General features: G+C 42.9%; 1 protein-coding gene across 3 annotated transcripts in view; it reads left to right on the forward strand.

Annotated features, from left to right (window-relative positions):
* Positions 1 to 14356: 14356 nt before the first annotated feature.
* The window catches only part of LOC121567829 (mediator of RNA polymerase II transcription subunit 24), a 54783-nt gene continuing 46960 nt past the window's right edge, over positions 14357 to 22179 (forward strand). For all 3 annotated transcript variants that reach the window (XM_041878151.2, XM_041878158.2, XM_041878169.2), the window contains exon 1: positions 14357 to 14471. The gene's annotated coding sequence lies outside the window, so the exon portion shown is untranslated. The remainder of the gene's footprint in view (positions 14472 to 22179) is intronic.

A 22179-nucleotide genomic window follows, 5' to 3' on the forward strand; every position in this document is an offset into this window, starting at 1 on the left:
AATTGAGAAATAATTTGACTAAACTGAATAAAAAGAAGAAGAAACTATACTATGAAACAAAGATAAACTATAAAAAGAATGATAGTAAAAAGCTTTGGAGCACCTTAAATGAAATTTTGGACAAAAAGCCAAACTCAGCTCCATCATTCATTCAATCAGATGGCTCATTCATCACAAAACCCACTGATATTGCCAACTACTTTAATGATTTTTTCACTGGCAAGACTAGCAAACTTAGGCCAGCAACAAACGCTGACATCCAAGTATATCTGACAAAATTATGAAAGACAATCATTGTAATTTTGAATTCCGTAAGTGAGTGTGGAAGAGGTGAAAAAATTATTGTTGTCTATCAACAATGACAAGCCACCGGGGTCTGACAACTTGGATGGAAAATTACTGAGGATAATAGCGGACGATATTGCCACTCCTATTTGCTATACATTTAAGCCTACTAGAAAGTGTGTGCCCTCTGGCCTGGATGGAAGCAAAAGTCATTCTGCTACCTAAGAATAGTAAAGCCCCCTTTACCGGCTCAAATAGCTGACCAATCAGCCTGTTACCAACCCTTAGTAAACTTTTGGAGAAAGAAAATTGTTTGACCAGATACAATGCTATTTTACAGTAAACAAATTGACAACAGACTTTCAGCACGCTTATAATGAAGGACATTCAACAAGCACAGCACTTACACAAATGACTGATGATTGGCTGAGAGAAATTGATGATAAAATAATTGTGGGGGCTGTTTTGTTAGACTTCAGTGTGGCTTTTGACATTATGGATCATTGTCTGCTGCTGGTAAAACTGATGTGTTATGGCTTTACACCCCCTGCTATATTGTGGATAAAGAGTTACCTGTCTAACAGAACATTAAAGGTGTTCTTTAATGGAAGCCTCTCCAACATAATCCAGGTAGAATCAGGAATTCCCCAGGGCAGCTGTCTAAGCCCCTTACTTTTTTCAATCTTTACTAAAGACATGCCACTCACTGGCTTTGAGTAAAGCCAGTGTGTCTATGTATGCGGATGACTCAACACTATACACGTCAGCTACTACAGCGACTGAAATGACCTCAACACTTAACAAAGAGCTGCAGTTAGTTTCAGGATGGGTGGCAAGGAATAAGTTATTCCTAAATATTTGAAAAACTAAAAGCATTGTATTTAGGATAAATCATTCACTATACCCTAAACCTCAACTAAATCTTGAAATGAATAATGTCGAAATTGAGCAAGTTGAGGTGACTAAACTGCTTGGAGTAACCCTGGATTGTAAACTGTCATGGTCAAAACATGTTGATACAACAGAAGCTAAAATGGGGAGAAGTCTGTCCATAATAAAGCGCTGCTCTGCCTTCTTAACAACATTATCAACAACACCGGTCCTACAGGCCCTAGTTTTGTCGCACCTGGACTGCTGTTCAGTCGTGTGGTCAGGTGCCACAAAGAGGTATTTAGGAAAATAACAAATTGGCTCAGAACAGGGCAGCACGGCTGGCCCTTAAATGTACATGGGGAGCTAACATTAATGATATGCATGTCAATCTCTCATGGCTCAAACTGGAGGAGAGATTGACTTCATCACTACTTGTTTTTGTAAGAAGTGTTGACAAGATGAATGCACCAAGCTGTCTGTATAAACTACTAGCACACGGCTCGGACACCCATGCATACCCCACAAGACATGCCACCAGAGGTCTCTTCACAATCCCCAAGTCCAGAACAGACTATGGGAGGCGTACATTACTACATAGAGCCATGACTAAATGGAACTCTATTCCACATCAGGTAACTGATGCAAGCAATAGAATAAGATTTAAAAAACAGATAAAAATACACCTTATGGAACAGAGGAGACTGAAGAGACAAACACACAGGTACAGACACGCATACGCACACAAACGCTAGCACACGCACTCTACACACACGTACATTGTAATATTGTTGTATGGTGGTATTATACATTTTGTATTGTAGATATGTAGTGGTGTAATAATGTTATATGATGTACTGTTTTATATTTTGTTTAATGTGTAATGTAAGTGCCTTAACGTTTTTGGATCACAGGAAGAGTAGCTGCTGCCTTGGCAGCAGCTAATGGGGATTCCTAATAAATACAAATACAAAATACAAATAAGGAGGGGAGGGGCTCACCTCATTCGACCTGTCTGTCTCCAACAGGCGTTGTGTGATTGGTTCTTCAAGTTAATAATCCGCTAGAGCAAATCCCACAAGTGAGACATCTCACTCATATTCTCATAGAACCGGGGTTATGCAAGTAACCCTAAGTTCTGCTGCTTTGAAACCAGCCTTTAAAGTATTTTTTCATTTTCTTATGATACTATGTTGTTGAAAAAGCACATGCTTAGTTTTACACCACTCATGTGGTAAAATACTCCTGTGTAGAGTATAACAGTGGAGGCTGGTGACTTGAAAAATGTAGGAGGATGGGAGACCCGCGGTATATGCGCGGACTACACGGAAACGACGAAACGTGTTTCAAAAATCATCAAAGACAAATTATTTTAGAACCCTTTCCTGCAGCCTCATTTTTCATAGTTAATAAACATTATTTCAAAAAACCCATCGAAAATCCGCAGTTTCTATGTCAAACTGTTTTGTTACATTTCAGTCTTCTGTGATAAAAAAAATCTAATCAAATCAAATGTTATTCTGTCACATGCGCCGAATACAACAGGTGTACCGTGAAATGCTTACTTACAAACCCTTAACCAACAACACAGTTCAAGAAATACAGTTAAGAAAATATTTACTAAATAAACTAAAGTAAAAAAAAAAAAACTGTTACACAATAAAATAACAATAATGAGGCTATATACAGGGGGTACCAGTACCGAGTCAATGTGCAGGGGTACAGGTTAGTCGAGGTAATTTGTACATGTAGGTAGGGGTAAAGTGACTATGCATCGATAATGTAAATAGTCCGGGTGGCCATTTGATTAATTGTTCAGCATTCTTATGGCTTGGGGGTATAAGCTGTTAAGGACACTTTTGGACCTAGACTTGGCGCTCCGGTACCGCTTGCCGTGGTAGCAGAGAAAATAGTCTATGACTTGGGTGACTGGAGTCTTTGACAATTTTTTGGGCCTTCCTCTGACACCGCCTAGTATATAGGTCCTGGATGGCAGGAAGCTTGGCCCCAGTGATGTACTGGACCATACGTACTACCCTCTGTAGCGCATTACGGTCAGATGCAGAGCAGTTGCTATACCAGGCGGTGAAGCAACCGGTCAGGATGCTCTCGATGGTGCAGCTGTAGAACTGGGGACCCATGCCAAATCTTTTCAGTCTCCTGAGGGGGAAAGGTGTTGTCTTGCCCTCTTCACAACTATCTTGGTGTATTTGGACCATGATAGTTTGTTGGTGATTTGGACACCAAGGAGCTTGAATCTCTTGAACCGCTCCGCTACAGCCCTGTCAATGTGAATGGGGGCGTGTTCGGCCCTCCGTTTCCTATAGTCCACGATCAGCTCCTTTGTCTTGCTCATGTTGAGGGAGAGGTTGTTGTCCTGGCACCACACTGCCAGGTCTCTGACCTCCTCCCTATCATTGTCGGTGATCAGGGTTACCACTGTTGTGTCGTCAGCAAACTTAATGATGGTGTTGGAGTCGTGCTTGGCCACACAGTCATGGGTGAACAGAGTGTACAGGAGGGGACTAAGCACGCACCCCTGAGGGGCCCTCGTGTTGAGGATCAGCGTGGCAGATGTGTTGTTGCCTACCCTTACCACCTTGGGGTGGCCCGTCAGGAAGTCCAGGATCCAGTTGCAGAGGGAGGTGTTTAGTCCCAGGGTCCTTAGCTTAATGATGAGCTTTGTGGGCACTATGGTGTTGAACGCTGAGCTGTAGTCAATGAACAGCATTCTTACATAGGTGTTCCTTTTGTCCAGGTGGGAAAGGGCAGTGTGGAGTGCGATTGAGATTGCGTCATCTGTCGACCTGTTGGGGTGGTATGCGAATTGGAGTGGGTCTAGGGTTTCCGGAATGATGGTGTTGATGTGAGCCATGACCAGCCTTCCAAAGCACTTAATGGATACCGAAGTGAGTGCTACGGGGCGGTAATCATTTAGGCAGGTTACCTTCACTTTCTTGGGCACAGGGACTATGGTGGTCTGCTTGAAACATGTAGGTATTACAGACTCGGTCAGGGAGAGTTTGGAAAGACAGTCAGTGAAGACACTTGCCAGTTGGTCCGCGCATGCTCTGAGTACACGTCCTGGTAATCCATCTGGCCCTGTGGCCTTGTGAATGTTGACCTGTTTAAAGGTCTTGCTCACATCGGCTACGGAGAGCGTGATCACACAGTCGTCCGGAACAGCTGGTGCTCTAATGCATGCTTCAGTGTTGCTTGCCTCGAAGAGAGCATTAAAGCCATTTAGCTCGTCTGGTAGGCTTGTGTCACTGGGCAGCTCGCGGCTGGGTTCCCTTTGTAGTCCGTAATAGTTTGCAAGCCCTGCCACATCCGATGAGCGTCAGAGCCGGTGTAGTAGGATTAAATCTTAGTCCTGTATTGACGCTTTGCCTGTTTGATGATTCGTCTGAGGGCATAGAAGGATTTCTTATAAGCATCAGGATTAGTGTCCCGCTCCTTGAAAGTGGCAGCTCTAGCTTTTAGCTCGGTGCGGATGTTGCCTGTAATCCATGGCTTCTGGTTAGGATATGCACGTACGGTCACTGTGGAGACGACGTCGTCGATGCACTTATTAATGAAGTCGGTGACTGAGGTGATATACTCCTCAATGCCATTGGATGAATGCCATTGGATGAATCACGGAACATGTGATATTGAGATGCAAACTCAAAATTGAAAACATTCAACTCTATATCTGACGTGGTACATGTGTCTTATTTTTTTAAGCCCATAACCATGTGTGTGAGGTGTATACTTTTGTTTAAAAATAGATTTGTTTAAGACTACCAAGAAACACTGTGTCACCCTGATTTAGCCCACTGCAGTAAAAGGTTAACCTAAAACATTGTAATAATATTATGGGGAATGGAATGGAAATGAGAGGGCTACTGCACAGTGTTTGGGAAGGGATCACAACAGTGATTGAATGAGGGTATGAGGCATGAGTTGAGGTATTCAGAGGCTTGACTTCAGTGCAGGACAGGGGTTGAGGTGTTCAGAGGCTTCAGTGCAGTACAGGCTCATCATGGATGAATGGTGTAGGAGAAGAGCTCGACTCTTCAACTGAGGGCAGGACAGGATTTTCCTGGGAAGGCAAAAAAAATAACAAGATAGTTAGACAAAAGAGCTAAGAATGAGTTAGTTAAAGCAAGGATTAAAATCACATTAAAATAAAAATAGCAGACACATTCCATTACAAGTTTCTCCATGAAGTTATACTCAGACATCTAAGAATTCACAAAGTCAAATAGACTGCCCAAGAAACGTTCCTGAATAAAGCCCTGATTATCCACATACCTGACGATAACTGACAACTGCGAGTGACAGCTGATGTCTGTAGTTTCATCCATTTGCCATGTGAAAAAATGTCACCGCTTCAACCTCTTTTAATCTCACTTTTAAATGGATGATGCAATGGAAGCTATCAAATAATTCTGAATTGATTTCGACATCCCAGAGAAGACAGTAGAAACTTCCATATGCTCAGCAAGTAAAGCATAGTAACATGCAATTAACTCTGAACTTTCCCTCCCGTAAAAGCCAACTCTTACATGTCCGAAAATGCAGTAGTGTTGATGAGCTGCTTGAGAACATCCCTGTTTCTTCTTACCTTCTCATTGTGTTGCGCAGTTTGAATACGCAGACCTTCTTCCATTACATGATCAATGCATCTTTTTCCCAGAAGCTTGTATCTGATGTGGGCTATGAAAGGGGTTCTTCAACAAAAAATCCACTACATTGTCGTTAGTGTTAGCTAGCCATTCTGGCAGAGAAAACTGCACTCTGCTAGCTACTAAAGTTAGCAAGACAAATTGAAATAAATTGCACTCATTTGAAATAAAGTCCTAAAACCAAGAAAACAATATATAATCTACCTCCTCCGTCTCCTGTCGTTTGAAGAAACAAATTTGAATTGAATAATATCCTAAAATGCTCAACTATCACTATTCACTATCTCAATCTATCCAACAATGTCATCAACTCACCAAGTTTCTAAATCACACATGCGTAGTACTATATTCATTCTCTGATCCTTTGATTGGATTTCAGCTCATACTGAAAAAGCTTTGATTGGTTAGAGGACATCCTCCAGAAGTCGACATAATTACCATATAGGTCTATGAAAAGTGTTTGAGGAGCATGAGCCTCCTAGGTTTTCTAATGAAGTCAATGTAGCGAGAGGAGGACAGAAAATAGCTGTCCTCCGGTTATACCATGGTGATACCCTAGACGGTGCTGTTGAGACTACTGTAGACCTTCATCACAAAACAGTGTTTTAATTAGGTATTTGGTGACATTAATATATTTAGTATAGTTTTATCTAAAAAGGAAAACTTTTTTATGTTTCATATTTTTTTATTTTTCTGAAATTCACTAAGTAGGATGGTCCTCCCCTTCCTCCTCTGAGGAGCCTCCACTTATCGCAGTGGGTTTAACATGACAGCCGAGTTGAGCCGTTCGCTCCTAGTTAGGCAAGCTTTGTCATTGGTGTACATTAACAACTTTTTGTCTTGTGATAAATAATCCGCCGTGCTTTGCATTAGAGCCCTGGACACCAACTCTAGTAAATAATTGAGATTGGAGTGATTAAGTCAACCTCCAGTGAGTGACAGATGTAGGATTAGCGTAGCTAGCTTGGGTTGTGGTGAGCTCAGGGAGGAAGTGACACAGGGATCACAGGGTCTGGAGAAGAATCAGCTCATGGAGTTATATAATGGGGTTTTGTTGTGTTGATGAGAGGCTTTGGGGGGTTTTGGGATGTCAGTGTCACACGTATGGGGGAAGCTGCCATATGTTGGATTACTGGTGGATAGTAATAATGGGTACATACGGTATCACATGAAAACAGCCCTCTATGACGGTAACTGCAAGACATGGTCAGTGAGGTTCTGTGCATGAAAGGTAGCACACACAGATCCAAAATGGCTATCATCGCAAAATGTTAATAATAGCTGTCATGCTGATTCAAAGTTCAAGCAATGTTGTAACATGGATTTGTGTTACATGGGAGAAGATAAGCTCTTCTGTAACTGAGACTAATGAGACAAGGGTCACTTTAATTTCAGATATGTCAGACACATGTCACTCTGAAAAACTCTGACCTAAAGGACCTATTCATGGTTAATATATCAGAGTATGGAAGGGTTACAAATCTACTTTGGTTAACAAGAATGATATATGTTTGTTTGAACTTGCAATGTCTATTCCAGGGGCGGATTTAGCAGTTTGGGGGCGCGTTTCAAAATGCTGTTAAAAATAATGAACTATATAGGCCATATACAGCTGTTTTTAACACTTTTGCATTCAAAATCAGTGAGTGTGGGCCCCCTGGGCAGCTGGTGCCCGTTTCAATTGAAACCTATGAAACATAGCAAAGTCTGCTTTTTGTCTATTCTACTCATTACCCTTACACATATAAGTTTGATGGTGCTGGGAACCAAACATGGCAGAATATTACAAGGAAAAAAGGTTGAATGTGTTCTGTGTTCTTAATATTTGGCAAAAGTTAAGTAAAAAAACTAAACCACAAAAGCATACGAAAGGTGTCATTTTCTTCAGATTCCAGCATGTTCCTAGCTGTACCCCCTGTGGCTGAAAAGGCTTGAATTCTAATAGGTCTATTAGCAGCAGTCTGAGCCCCTCAGGTGAGAGTGTCACCACTGCCCCGACCTCTCCCTTGACACCCACGCCACGGTCCCTGTGAATAAAACCTATTACAGTTTTTCTCAATCGCGTACAAGCAATTTTTGGATCTGTGTTGAAAAGTATCTATAGCAGAACAGCAATGGTCAAATGCTTAAATACATTTACAGAACTTCTGATAATTTTCTTGTCTTAGTTCCTCTTGCATATCTTAAACCACCTTTTGCAAAACTTTAAATACAAAGGTCATCAGTAAATAAAAAATTCACTGATAATGATGACTATATGCTAGATGAAAAAATTCACAGATATTGTTTCTCACACAAGGCTATTGTTGCCCACACAAACTTCCTTTATTTATAGGATTGATATGTTTGGTTGTAGGCCCACCTCTTTCAAACTCATTTTGGAGTACTCTGTAGGTTCACACTTCCTTGGAACCACGAAGTCTGACAACAGGGAAAGCTCCGGTCCTTCCCAGCTCAAAGGTGTGCTTACTGCACCCTGTGTTGCGTGGTGACGTCTCCTCGAAGTTGTAGGTCCTCTTGGGTCATCTGATCTCAGGACCATTCTCCTTGGTAACCCCAACTGAGAGCCCTGTCTTCTCAACACTGCTCTCTGAAGTTCTGGGATGTCGTTGTAGTCCTTTGCAGTTTTCAATGCGTAGACACTTCACCTTCGAGACTTGTTATTGTAGATTATTGGAGTGTTGTGTTAGCTGGGGCTGTGTCACCAATCAAGCCCCCGGGGACTGGAGTTGACCATCTCTGACCTAGATCAGAGATAAAACTAGCTAGTTTTACATTTTAGTCATTTAGCAGACGCTCTTATCCAGAGCGACTTACAGTTAGTGAATACATTTTTTTTTTTATACTGGCCCCCCGTGGGAATCAAACCCACAACCCTGGCGTTGCAAACGCCATGCTCTATCAACTGAGCTACATCCCTGCCGGCCATTCCCTCCCCTACCCTGGACGACGCTGGGCCAATTGTGCGCCGCCCATGAGTCTCCCGGTCGCGGCCGGCTGCGACAGAGCCTGGATTCGAACCAGGATCTCTAGTGGCACAGTTAGCACTGCGATGCAGTGCCTTAGACCACTGCGCCACTCAGGAGAATGTTGTGTTGTACAACAGCTGACTAAAGACTGGGCATTCAGATCAAGAACAGGAGATGTGCAGTTGAGAATGTTTCCATGGTAACGGTGCCACTTTACAATTTCGTGATGAAACTTTGAAACAAGGTTGCCACTTGTTGTAGCAAACGAGTGTCATGAAATACATGCACCAGAAACAGGGTACAGTTTTAGACTTTAGAAATGTTAGCAAGCCAGACTAGCTGTGTACAGCAAAATAGCTAGCTAGCGCTCTGCTTGGCTAGCTAGTTAGCTGCTTAGCTGAACACAGAATGTTAGTGCACTGTTTCTTTGAATGGCTAAATGGATCCATCTCATCGCAAGACTTTGGCTAAAGTTGATATGTTGAATCTTGAATACTCCAGCCAATGACATGAGACGTTCTAAAACTAGACCGTTCAGATCAAACAAACTGTTGCGTCGCGTCTCATCTTATGTATCTGAACTGGGCTTTGTGGCTATTCCGTGCCAGTACACTTGTGTGAACTGAAGTAGCTAGCTAGCTAGCCAATATCAGCATGGTTTTCAGGCCACAGACATCAGAAATGTAACAAGGTCAAGTAACATTATCACATAAGGTAGCTAGTTACAACTAACTAGTGAAGCAACATTTTATATTCAAATGAAACAAACCAATGTCGCAGTCTGCTAACAAGCTACTAGATAACATTAGCTAGCTAATACAAACTATTGGACGCGTGTCTTGAAAACAATCAAAACAAGTCATCCAAAATACTACTCGCATACATATTTACAACTAAATATCAACATTTCACTTTATACCTAGCAAGATATATCCTCGAGCTAGCTATGTCTTACCCTTTCAGCAGAAAAATATCAAATTCTGGGTCGGTTATGAATCCCTTCAACTCACCTTAGTTCTCTCCAATGTGTGAACGCAAATCCGAGGTTTACTCTCATCTTGGCCCGGGCTCTGTCTCTTTCCCTTTTTACCTGTATGCTCTCCAAATGTCTGCCTAAGAACCGCTGCATCATTGCTGCTGGGTCAGGTTGTTTGGCCATCGCATCTGCAATGTCTGTAAGCTAGCTATCTCTGCTAGCCATTAGCCAAGTGTTGGGCATGGGCTAAGCTACTAGCTAGCTATCACACCCCCTCCTCACTGACGGAAAACACGTCACTCATTGTGCGTGCCACAAAATCTGGTGGGAAAATCCGACCCAACTGGGAAAATGAATATCAGTGAATACAGCGGTTCTCAGGCAGGCAAGGGGTGCACTATTGTTACTGTTGCATCACATTGGATGACCACTAGTGACTTATTGGAGCTTTTGAACATAAAAAAAAAATACAAAAGTTACATATTGCAGCTTTAAGTGTTCTGTTCACAGAATATAACACAATGTTTTCAACAAATCAGAAATGTGTGCAAATGTGTTCACTGTTTCCGCCAATCAGTAAATACTACTGCACAACATTTTAAATAAACCCATCAGTGTCATGCCATGTACAATATTTGGAAAGATCTAGGCAATGGGGACTGTCTGATTGTTATGATTATTTACAATATTGCGGACAGGCAGAGATGCAGAGATGCAGAGAATAAAGTTGGGTTACTCCCAAGTCATCATCTTCGACATTGTGACCTTCCATTATAGAGCTTTGCTCTGATGTGGATTTTTTTATTTTTTATTTAACCTTTATTTAACCAGGTAAGCCAGTTGATAACAAGTTCTCATTTACAACTGCGACCTGGCCAAGATAAAGCAAAGCAGTGCGATAAAAACAACAACAACACAGTTACATATGGAATAAACAAAACGTACAGTCAATAACACAGTAGAAAATCTATATACAGTGTGTGCAAATGTAGTAAGTTATGGAGGTAAGGAATTAAATAGGCCATTGTGCTAAATAATTACAATTTATTATTAACACTGGAGTGATAGATGTGCAGAAGATGATGTGCAAATAGAGATACTGGGGTGCAAATGAGCAAAATAAATAACAATGTAAATAACAATATGGGGATGAGGTAGTTAGGTGGGCTAATTACAGATGGGCTGTGTACAGGTGCAGTGATCGGTAAGTAATCAGATTGAGACCTATACATTCATATCATTCATATCATACTATGTTCCTCCATTGTATTCACCTTTCCTTATTTCTATTGTCAATAGTGTTTCTGTGCACCAATTGAAAGTCTACAAAACAATGAGCAAATCAGCCTTTGTATTGAATACATGGAAATAGATTGTTATGGTACCAATGAATTAATCCTGCACACAATGTGCTTTTTTTTCAGGAATAATATTTTATTTGATGTGTATGAAATTGTTTGGTGAAATATGCATAAAAGGAGAGTAATTGCCCATAGTTTTGCACCTTTGGCTCAGGGCCGGCTCCAGGCATAAGCGACATAAGCGGTCGCTTAGGGCCCCAGGAACTCAGTCGGGGTCTCAACTTACTATTGAGAGTTAGAATAGTAGAATACAAAAGGTGCAAGTTCAAAATTTGGTTCTGTATCACCAATTTTTATTTTGTTATGTCAGTCACTGACAGTCACTCAATTAGCCATGTCAGCTAATTTTTAGATTGGTAAGTTAGTCTAGCCAGCTACCTAAACTCATGGCCGAATACCGACCAGGCAAGCAGAGCACGTGCCGAGGGGCCCTGACATCCAGGGGGCCCCCATTGATTTTGTTAGTCACTCTCACTTAGATATCATCAATATGGCATAAATCATAGCAACATGTATAGAATTGCAGGACATTTGCTGTAAAACTGAAAAAAAAGATCTCTGCCCCATGGCAAAATTAGTAGAATTACATTAAATTTGTCATGAAATTGGGGTGGGAAGGCTAGAGCCGGCCCTGCTTTGGATAGTTGTACTTCCAATTTTGATCATCATTTAGTGACTGCAAAGAAAATGTATTGATTTACTGGGATTTTTTAAAGACAGATTAACTCTCTGTTTTGTCTGCTTGGACTCAAGCGTTAATCTTTTTGCAGGCAGTAGTGTTCTTTTGATGAATCTACTTGTATTTATGTTTTGAGAAGGCAACTACATTTTGAAAACGCATTCACTGTTTTGCAAAAGGCCCCAGAGTTCTGTGACGGTGAACTCTGTTTTTAAAATCGACAAAAAAATGTTTGTACGCAATTGAGAAAAACTGTAATTAACATATGGAGGCTCCCGCCTGCCACGTGACCCACCGGCCAAGAAAAAATAGCCCGCAGCTGGGGAACCAAACACAACCCAAACACTGAGACCCACTCACCAATGTGTGCCTGCCTGGCCCTCTGCTTTATACGTTTCCCCCCTGTTTTTTGAAGCACCCAGAAAATATGTCATCAGGTTTTGACCATTAATGCACTCAAAACGTCCTACTATTCTGCTAAAATGTATAAAGAGTGAAGATGATACCCATGACCCCCAAGGGAATGTCTGCCCCTTCTGTAGTCCAAGTTAGCATATCCACACACGCCCATGCCAGCTGGAGCCTTTGATTCACATGCTATGAAACAAGGAACACACACTTTTGAAGAGAGGAGACTGACTGACTATGGGAGCCAGAGTGTGTGGTACATTACTGTATAGCCAGCCATGCTCGCTGTGTGCCTGCCATATAGGTTAATTGGCCCCACATCACACTCCCAATGGCTGGGGCTCTGGCAGGGGCTCTTGGTGACAGTAAAACGATGGGGAGTCGTGTTGAAGGGGCTATATAAAGCACTACCATGTCAAGCTGTACGGCTCTCCGGCCGATTTCATTGCTCAAAGTACTCGCTATTAGTTACCGAGATGATATCCCTGAGTGATAGAGACTTTTAGCTCGGAGGTCTCTAGCTATTCAATCAGCCTACCTCCGCTTTTAAATACAGTAATAGAACATTCTTCCACTGCAAATCGAGCACCTTGTGAGGAGTGTTTGATACCACAAGGTGCTGGATTATTATCATAAGTACATTTGCATCACAATTAGGCCTAATCTAAGTGGTAAACATAGCCCTGAATCCAGGGGCTTTGCACCAAGGTAGCAAAACATGATCCATTTATTCTAACATGAGAAGCATTAGCCAACTTTATCACAATGAAATTCAGTATCAATGGTTTCTTGAGTAACTTTAGTTAGCTCTATCTCAGCCAAGTATAGTGCCCTGTGTGGTGAAGTCATGAGAAAAGACCAGCAGCTCTTTGGTCTGTCTGGGAGTGGACTGGCGTCTGTCATCACCTGCTCTAATAGCCCTTTCACTGGGAAAGAGCAGGGATGGGATTCTCATCTCTTTAGCCCTCCATCCACCCCTCCCTTCTCTCCATCCATGCCAGCAGGAGTAGCGTCTTTCTATTACAGATATCACTGTGTTCCAGGTGGACACAGGCCCTGCTCCGGCCCAGACAGAGTCTCCTGTGTAAGGCAGAATGGGGGCCATTGTGGAGGGGGGCTCTGGGGAACAGAACGTCCACACAAAGACAGGCTGCTTTGGAGGCGAGGGGTGTTTGGGGGAGACAGCACCTCGTCCAACCCGTCTATGGCTATATCCCTTTAAGGCGGGCACAACAACATTTAGGAAACCTGACCTCACAGGACACCTCACTTGTGTGGGAGGTCCACTTTCAAAACATAGTCATGATAGGACTGATGTTATTACCCTATTAGTGATAATCATGACGACATGGTATCATGTTGAGCATAAAATAGTCTAGTTTGGCACAAGCAAAAATATGCTAAAACTTGCCAGTAACATTCAAGATTGCCAGTCAAATGGAGTTTCAGTTAGAGTCCTGCATTTAATGGCATGCACTTCACTACCTTTCAACTCCAATGGTTTGTATGGTCACTAAGGGCACTTATTAAGGATGGGCCATTGGCAGAACTCTAATATGTCGCCTGAGACAGGCACACAGAGGGCATTGCTGTTGACAAAGACAAGTGAAACTGGAGACACACAGTGACAGTTCCCCATTGCTACAGACAAGGACCTTACTGAGAACCCCAAAAATGAATGGCCCTATTACATAAGAATTCCATTCTTTCTCAAGTCATTCATTCACTCTTTGGTAATCTACTGTGGTATAGTTACATTATGTAAGATGTCAGATAACACTTGTTGTTGTTCTTAGGTTTTCCAACATTAATTTAACTAGTCATGGTCTATTGGCCGAATATTCAAAACACCTCTGAAGGGTGGGGGGGGGCAGTAGGTCTATTGTGGCCTTTTTAGTGTGATATGATATACCATTAAATTAGTAATTGTGTTTCCATGTCAGCTTTATTGTTATTCTACACCTAACCTGTCCTCTGATGATTTGTTCGCATTCACAGTTCTCAGCTAAACAGTGGCAAGGAGCTCAACATAAGTGTGAAAGTGGTGACATCTAGTGCCAAAAATGGTTAATGAGCGGTTTGAACGAAAGTAACCAATGGGCCTGTTGTTCACTCAGAACTGTTTATCTTGACCAATCAGTGCATACGATGTTGTTCTTAGTTTTAAAATAGATGGCATTCATTGTCTTGTAAATCTGGATCCAATATTAGGCAACATTTATCTATAAAATTCAAACATTCTCGACGTTTCATGTAAGTATTAATTTAACTGGTTGTTTATCTAGCTAGCTACATATCTCATAGTATTCACATTGAGTACGCCAAGGCTCTCGTTGCAAGCCCCTCGTGCAACTTGCTGTGTATAGCTAACAACAGTAAGCTTGCTATGCTAAGTACTTTGCTGGGGAAGACAGATTGCTAACGAGTCATTGTTGTTGGTAGATATGTCTCAAATGTACATTGCAATACGTGAACAAGTTTCTTGCAAACAGTCTACACGGTGAACAACAAAAAGCTATATAGAAAGCCACACTCGGTACGGTAGGACGTGCATGAGCATAATATCTCTGGTCCATGGCGTTACGTGCGGCTGAGCCTTCTCTAAGAAGTTCTTCAACATCACCTTTCCAGAATTTTGTTTAGGGATGGCTTCAATATACTTTTGTTACTCGCCAAATAGTGAAGAGAGACTTCTCACCAAAGTAAAGATGTTGGTAGTGTGTGGACGAACTGTTATCTGTTAGCTTCGACCGCAACTAAGGATTCTGAGGGGACATTGCATTGGAAGGGTGTTGGGGGTCAAAATGAAACTTTGGTTCTGGTGTTGTACTTTGTATCCCGTGTTATAGACCAACTTTTCAGGAACACAGAACACTTTTTTTTCTCACGAGGATATGACTTATTTAGGTCAATATACCTAAATAATTAAATAAAATGCATTGTTGGAAGGGCTGTAAGTAAGCATTTCACGGTAATGTCTACACCTGTTGTATTCGGCGCATGTGGCAAATACAATTTAATTTGATTTGATTTGATATATACTCTTAAGGTGGTCCTTATGTTCTTTTCAGAGACAGACTGGCTCTGGCAGCCAAAACAGCCAAATACTCCATCTAAAAGTGCATCGAATCTCAATTGCGATACGGCCCTTTACTTTCATATCACATCAAAATATTTTCACAAATGCAAAATACACACTTTGTACACTGTTTTAACCAGCTTTATCACAGTTGCAGCCAACAGTATTTTTCAGTGACAACACGTTTCTGGCGGCCTTCTGTTACACACAGGTGTTCAGAGCATTTCAAATAGCTAATTAGCACAGGTGGTCCTCTGGCTTACTTAAACACGCGATGTAACATGGAGATGGCTGTGTGGGAACACTAACCCTATAAAATTCTGTATTGTCAAAGTTGCGTCAATTCAAATCTGGCATTAGGAACAAAAGAGGTCAATACACGTCTTCTAAATAGACTAGTATTTTAATTAATGCAAAACCTTCAATGGTAAATATGATGTTCGTATATACGGGCTCCTTGAAATACCTCGCAGGGCAGACAGAGAACTAATCCATTGTTTCAGATTGTTCTTCAAATACTCTTGACAGTTCTCAGTTCCCGCTCTCTGCTGGCCAATCAGAGTAGAGGCTGAGCGTGGTTTAGACTTACTCAGCCTATCCGTTGACGCACGGGCTAGTCCCAGACCCTTGGCGCATCCCGGTTGCCAGGCATAAGTTTATCATAACAACCTGTCATGGTGAGAAGAGCCAGCTCCCCTAGACACCATTCCTACGTCCAAGGAAGGTTCACAGATCACAAAGGACCAGTATAGTCTAGTATTTGGAGACACAAATTATTATCTCATTTTACCCCCTAAAACAGCTCTTCACATCAATCACAGCTTGCCAGGTGACACAACCCACATCAGCACAGTCTAGAATGCATTTTTTCTAAGTTAGTCATCCCATCAATTATGAGAATAATAAATCCCTCACAGTATCAATTGAACGTTAAGTTTTTTGGAAAATTATTTATTGCTGATATGAAAGATAAGGTCCTTGTGCCTACAAAACCAGAGGGTTGGGGCTCTTTACAAAACCCCCCCATACAGAAGAGGCCTTCCTCCAATGACTCTTATGTGTAATGTAATGGAAGTGAGAGTCATGATCAAGAGCTAGGACTTGCTATGAGATATCTTATTTTCATGTGATCAGAAAAGGTAAAAAGGTAGCGGACAGGTCAATGATTGATTCCCTTGTCAATAAGGCACCAAATCACCAGTCTGGAATCTTACATTCCAAAGAGAATTGTATTTCTTACATGCTTCCTAAACAACAGGTGTAGACCAACAGTGAAATGCTTACTTTCGGGGTCCTTTTCCAATAATGCAGAGTTAAACATAAAATTAAAATATAAATAGTGACACAAGGAATTAATAATGAGTAAAAATAACAATGTCTATATACAGGAAGTACCAGTACCGAGTTGATGTGCAGGGGTACGAGGTAACTGAGGTAGCTATCTACAATGGGGAGAACAAGTATTTGATACACTGCCGATTTTGCAGGTTTACCTACTTACAAAGCATGTAGAGGTCTGTAATTTATATCATAGGTACACTTCAACTCTGAGAGACGGAATCTAAAACAAAAATTCAGAAAATCACATTGTATTATTTTTAAGTAATTAATTTGCATTTTATTGCATGATATAAGTATTTGATACATCAGAAAAGCAGAACTTAATATTTGGTACAGAAACCTTTGTTTGCAATTACAGAGATCATACGTTTCCTGTAGGTCTTGACCAGGTTTGCACACACTGCAGCAGGGATTTTGGCCCACTCCTCCAGACAGACCTTCTCCAGATCCTTCAGGTTTCGGGGCTGTCGCTGGGCAATACAGACTTTCAGCTCCCTCCAAAGATTTTCTATTGGGTTCAGGTCTGGAGACTGGCTAGGCCACTCCAGGACCTTGAGATGCTTCTTACGGAGCCACTCCTTAGTTGCCCTGGCTGTGTGTTTCGGGTCGTTGTCATGCTGGAAGACCCAGCCACGACCGAGCTTCAATACACTTACTGAGGGAAGGAGGTTGTTGGCCAAGATCTCGCGATACATGGCCCCATCCATCCTCCCCTCAATACGGTGCAGTCGTCCTGTCCCCTTTGCAGAAAAGCATCCCCAAAGAATGATGTTTCCACCTCCATGCTTCACGGTTAGGATGGTGTTCTTGGGGTTGTACTCATCCTTCTTCCTCCAAACACGGCGAGTGGACTTTAGACCAAAAAGCTCTATTTTTGTCTCATCAGACCACATGACCTTCTCCCATTCCTCTTCTGGATCATCCAGATGGTCATTGGCAAACTTCAGACGGGCCTGGACATGCGCTGGCTTGAGCAGGGGGACCTTGCGTGCGCTGCAGGATTTTAATCCATGACGGCGTAGTGTGTTACTAATGGTTTTCTTTGAGACTGTGGTCCCAGCTCTCTTCAGGTCATTGACCAGGTCCTGCCGTGTAGTTATGGGCTGATCCCTCACCTTCCTCATGATCATTGATGCCTTACGAGGTGAGATCTTGCATGGAGCCCCAGACCGAGGGTGATTGACCGTCATCTTAAACTTCTTCAATTTTCTAATAATTGCGCCAACAGTTGTTGCCTTCTCACCAAGCTGCTTGCCTATTGTCCTGTAGCCCATCCCAGCCTTGTGCAGGTCTACAATTTTATCCCTGATGTCCTTACACAGCTCTCTGGTCTTGGCCATTGTGGAGAGGTTGGAGTCTGTTTGATTGAGTGTGTGGACAGGTGTCTTTTATACAGGTAACGAGTTCAAACAGGTGCCGTTAATACAGGTAATGAGTGGAGAACAGGAGGGCTTCTTAAAGAAAAACGAACAGGTCTGTGAGAGCCGGAATTCTTACTGGTTGGTAGGTGATCAAATACTTATGTCATGCAATAAAATGCAAATTAATTACTTAAAAATCATACAATGTGATTTTCTGGATTTTTGTTTTAGATTCCGTCTCTCACAGTTGAAGTGTACCTATGATCAAAATTACAGACCTCTACATGCTTTGTAAGTAGGAAAACCTGCAAAATTGGCAGTGTATCAAATACTTGTTCTCCCCACTGTACATATAGGTAGGGGTAAAGTGACTAGGCAACAGGATAGATAAGAATGAGCTGTAGCAGCAGCGTATGTGTAGCAGTAGCAGCAGAGTGTGTGTGTCGTCAGAATGCATGTGGGCGCATGTGATGTGTGTGTGTGGACGTATGTAGTGTGTGTGTGTGTTGGGGTGTAAGTATGTGTGTGGGTAGAGTCCAGTGTGTGTGCATGGTCAGTGCAAAAGAGTTTGTTAATAAAAAGGGTGAATGCAGGTAGCCCGGTTAGCCATTTGATTAGCTACAGTGGGGAAAAAAAGTATTTAGTCAGCCACCAATTGTGCAAGTTCTCCCACTTAAAAAGATGAGAGAGGCCTGTAATTTGCATCATAGGTACACGTCAACTATGACAGACAAATTGAGGAAAAAAAATTCAGAAAATCACATTGTAGGATTTTTAATGAATTTATTTGCAAATTATGATGGAAAATAAGTATTTGGTCACCTACAAACAAGCAAGATTTCTGGCTCTCACAGACCTGTAACTTCTTCTTTAAGAGGCTCCTCTGTCCTCCACTTGTTACCTGTATTAATGGCACCTGTTTGAACTTGTTATCAGTATAAAAGACACCTGTCCACAACCTCAAACAGTCACACTATAAACTCCACTATGGCCAAGACCAAAGAGCTGTCAAAGGACACCAGAAACAAAATTGTAGACCTGCACCAGGCTGGGAAGACTGAATCTGCAATAGGTAAGCAGCTTGGTTTGAAGAAATCAACTGTGGGAGCAATTATTAGGAAATGGAAGACATACAAGACCACTGATAATCTCCCTCGATCTGGGGCTCCACGCAAGATCTCACCCCGTGGGGTCAAAATGATCACAAAAACGGTGAGCAAAATCCCAGAACCACACGGGGGGACCTAGTGAATGACCTGCAGAGAGCTGGGACCAAAGTAACAAAGCCTACCATCAGTAACACACTACGCCGCCAGGGACTCAAATCCTGCAGTGCAAGACGTGTCCCCCTGCTTAAGCCAGTACATGTCCAGGCCCGTCTGAAGTTTGCTAGAGTGCATTTGGATGATCCAGAAGAGGATTGGGAGAATGTCATATGGTCAGATGAAACTTTTTGGTAAAAACTCAACTCTTCGTGTTTGGAGGACAAAGAATGCTGAGTTGCATCCAAAGAACACCATACCTACTGTGAAGCATGGGGGGTGGAAACATCATGCTTTGGGGCTGTTTTTCTGCAAAGGGACCAGGACGACTGATCCGTGTAAAGGAAAGAATGAATGGGGCCATGTATCGTGGAGATTTTGAGTGAAAACCTCCTTCCATCAGCAAGGGCATTGAAGATGAAACGTGGCTGGGTCTTTCAGCATGACAATGATCCCAAACACACCGCCCGGGCAACGAAGGAGTGGCTTCGTAAGAAGCATTTCAAGGTCCTGGAGTGGCCTAGCCAGTCTCCAGATCTCAACCCCATAGAAAATCTTTGGAGGGAGTTGAAAGTCCATCTTGCCCAGCGACAGCCCCAAAACATCACTGCTCTAGAGGAGATCTGCATGGAGGAATGGGCCAAAATACCAGCAACAGTGTATTAAAACCTTGTGAAGACTTACAGAAAACATTTGACCTGTGTTATTGCCAACAAAGGGTATATAACAAAGTATTGAGAAACTTTTGTTATTGACCAAATACTTATTTTCCACCATAATTTGCAAATAAATTCATTAAAAATCCTACAATGTGATTTTCTGGATTTTTTTTCCTCATGTTGTCTGTCATAGTTGACGTGTACCTATGATGAAAATTACAGGCCTCTCTCATCTTTTTAAGTGGGAGAACTTGCACAATTGGTGGCTGACTAAATACTTTTTTCCCCCACTGTATTTAGCAGCTTTGTTTAGCAGTCTTATGGCTTGGTGGTAGAAGCTGTTCAGGGTCCTGTTGGTTGCACACTGGTACCGCTTGCCAAGTGGTAGCAAAGAGAACAGTCTATGGCTTTGGTGGCTGGAGTCTTTGACAATTTTTTGGGCCCTTTCTTAGACCCTTAGACACCGCCTGATGTAAAGGTGCTGGATGGCAGGGAGCTCAGCCCCAGTGATGTACTGGGCCGTATTCACCATCCTCTGTAGCGCCTTGCAATCGGGTGCCTTACAGTTGTTGTACCGAGCAGTGATGCAGCCAGTCAAGATACTCTCAATGGTGCAGCTGTAGAACTAGTTGAGGATCTGAGGGCCCATGCCAAGTCTTTTTTTAGCCTCCTGAGGGGGAAGAGGTGCTGTCGTGCCCTCTTCACAACTGTGTGGGTGTGTGTGGACCATGTTAATTCCTTAGTGATGTGGACGCAGGAACTTGAAGGTCTCGACCCACTCCACTACAGCCCCGTCGATGTAGATGGGGGCGTGCTCGCCCCTCTGTTTCCTGTAGTCCACGATCAGCTGCTTTGTCTTGCTGACGTTGAGGGAAAGGTTGTTGTCCTGGCACCACACTGCCAGGTCTCTGACCTCCTCCCTATAGGCTGCCTCATCGTCGTCGGTGATCAGTCCTACCATCGTCGTGTCGTCAGCAAACTTCAGCGGCCACACAGTCGTGGATGAACAGGGAGTACAGGAGGGGACTAAGCACACGCCCTGAGGGGCCCCTGTGTTGATGGTCAGGGTGGTGGATGTGATGTTGCCTACCCTCACCGCCTGGGGGCGGCCTGTCAGGAAGACCAGAATCTAGTTGCAGAGGGAGGTGTTCAGAATTCAACACTTTTTGTCCAATATCTCAAGATACAGTGGTCATATTGTTATGACATTTTCAGGGCTGATGATTTCAAATAAAAGTAAAATACACACACACCAGGGGTGGTAACATATTACATATAATTGGGATTTTCATGAACAAAAAGCAGAGTTACTATTTACCAATTAGTAACGTTTTGGCTGTATATGTCACAGTTCTGTTGTATTCAGTAGCCCAACTGATTAGGCCTAGAGAGACAAATAATATGCCCAACTCTGCGCCCTTGCCACCTGCATGCGCACACAGACACACACACACACACACACACACACACACACCACACAACGCTCTCTCTCACACACACACACACCACACAACGCTCTCTCTCACACACACACACACGCTCTCTCACACACACACACACCACACAACGCTCTCTCACACACACACACACACACACACACAACGCTCTCTCTCACACACACACACACACCACACAACGCTCTCTCTCTCACACACACACACACACACCACACAACGCTCTCTCTCACACGCACACACACACACCACACAACGCGCTCTCACACACACACCACACAACGCTCTCTCTCTCTCACACACACACACACACACACACACACCACACTCTCTCTCTCTCACACACACACACACAGCTTAACACAGACACAAACTTCTCAGTATCCCCACACATTCACATAGCACCCCCACCAACATACACACCAGGGTTTGAAAAGCCGATAAAACTTCAACTGTTGCCGGCCCAAAAGAATTCCATTGCAAAATAATGTTTTTTATTCATTGCTGGAAATACCAGTGGGGTTGGGGGGTAGAAGGATTACTTTATCCTATCCCAGGTATTCCTTAAAGAGGTGGGGTTTCAAATGTCTCCGGAAGGTGGTGAGTGACTCCGCTGTCCTGGCGTCGTGAGGGAGCTTGTTCCACCATTGGGGTGCCAGAGCAGCGAACAGTTTTGACTGGGCTGAGCGGGAACTATGCTTCCGCAGAGGAAGGGAGCCAGCAGGCCAGAGGTGGATGAACGCAATGCCCTCGTTTGGGTGTAGGGACTGATCAGAGCCTGAAGGTACGGAGGTGCCGTTCCCTC

This window comes from Coregonus clupeaformis, chromosome 1, assembly GCF_020615455.1.
Source record: "Coregonus clupeaformis isolate EN_2021a chromosome 1, ASM2061545v1, whole genome shotgun sequence".
In the NCBI taxonomy this organism is placed as follows: domain Eukaryota; kingdom Metazoa; phylum Chordata; class Actinopteri; order Salmoniformes; family Salmonidae; genus Coregonus; species Coregonus clupeaformis.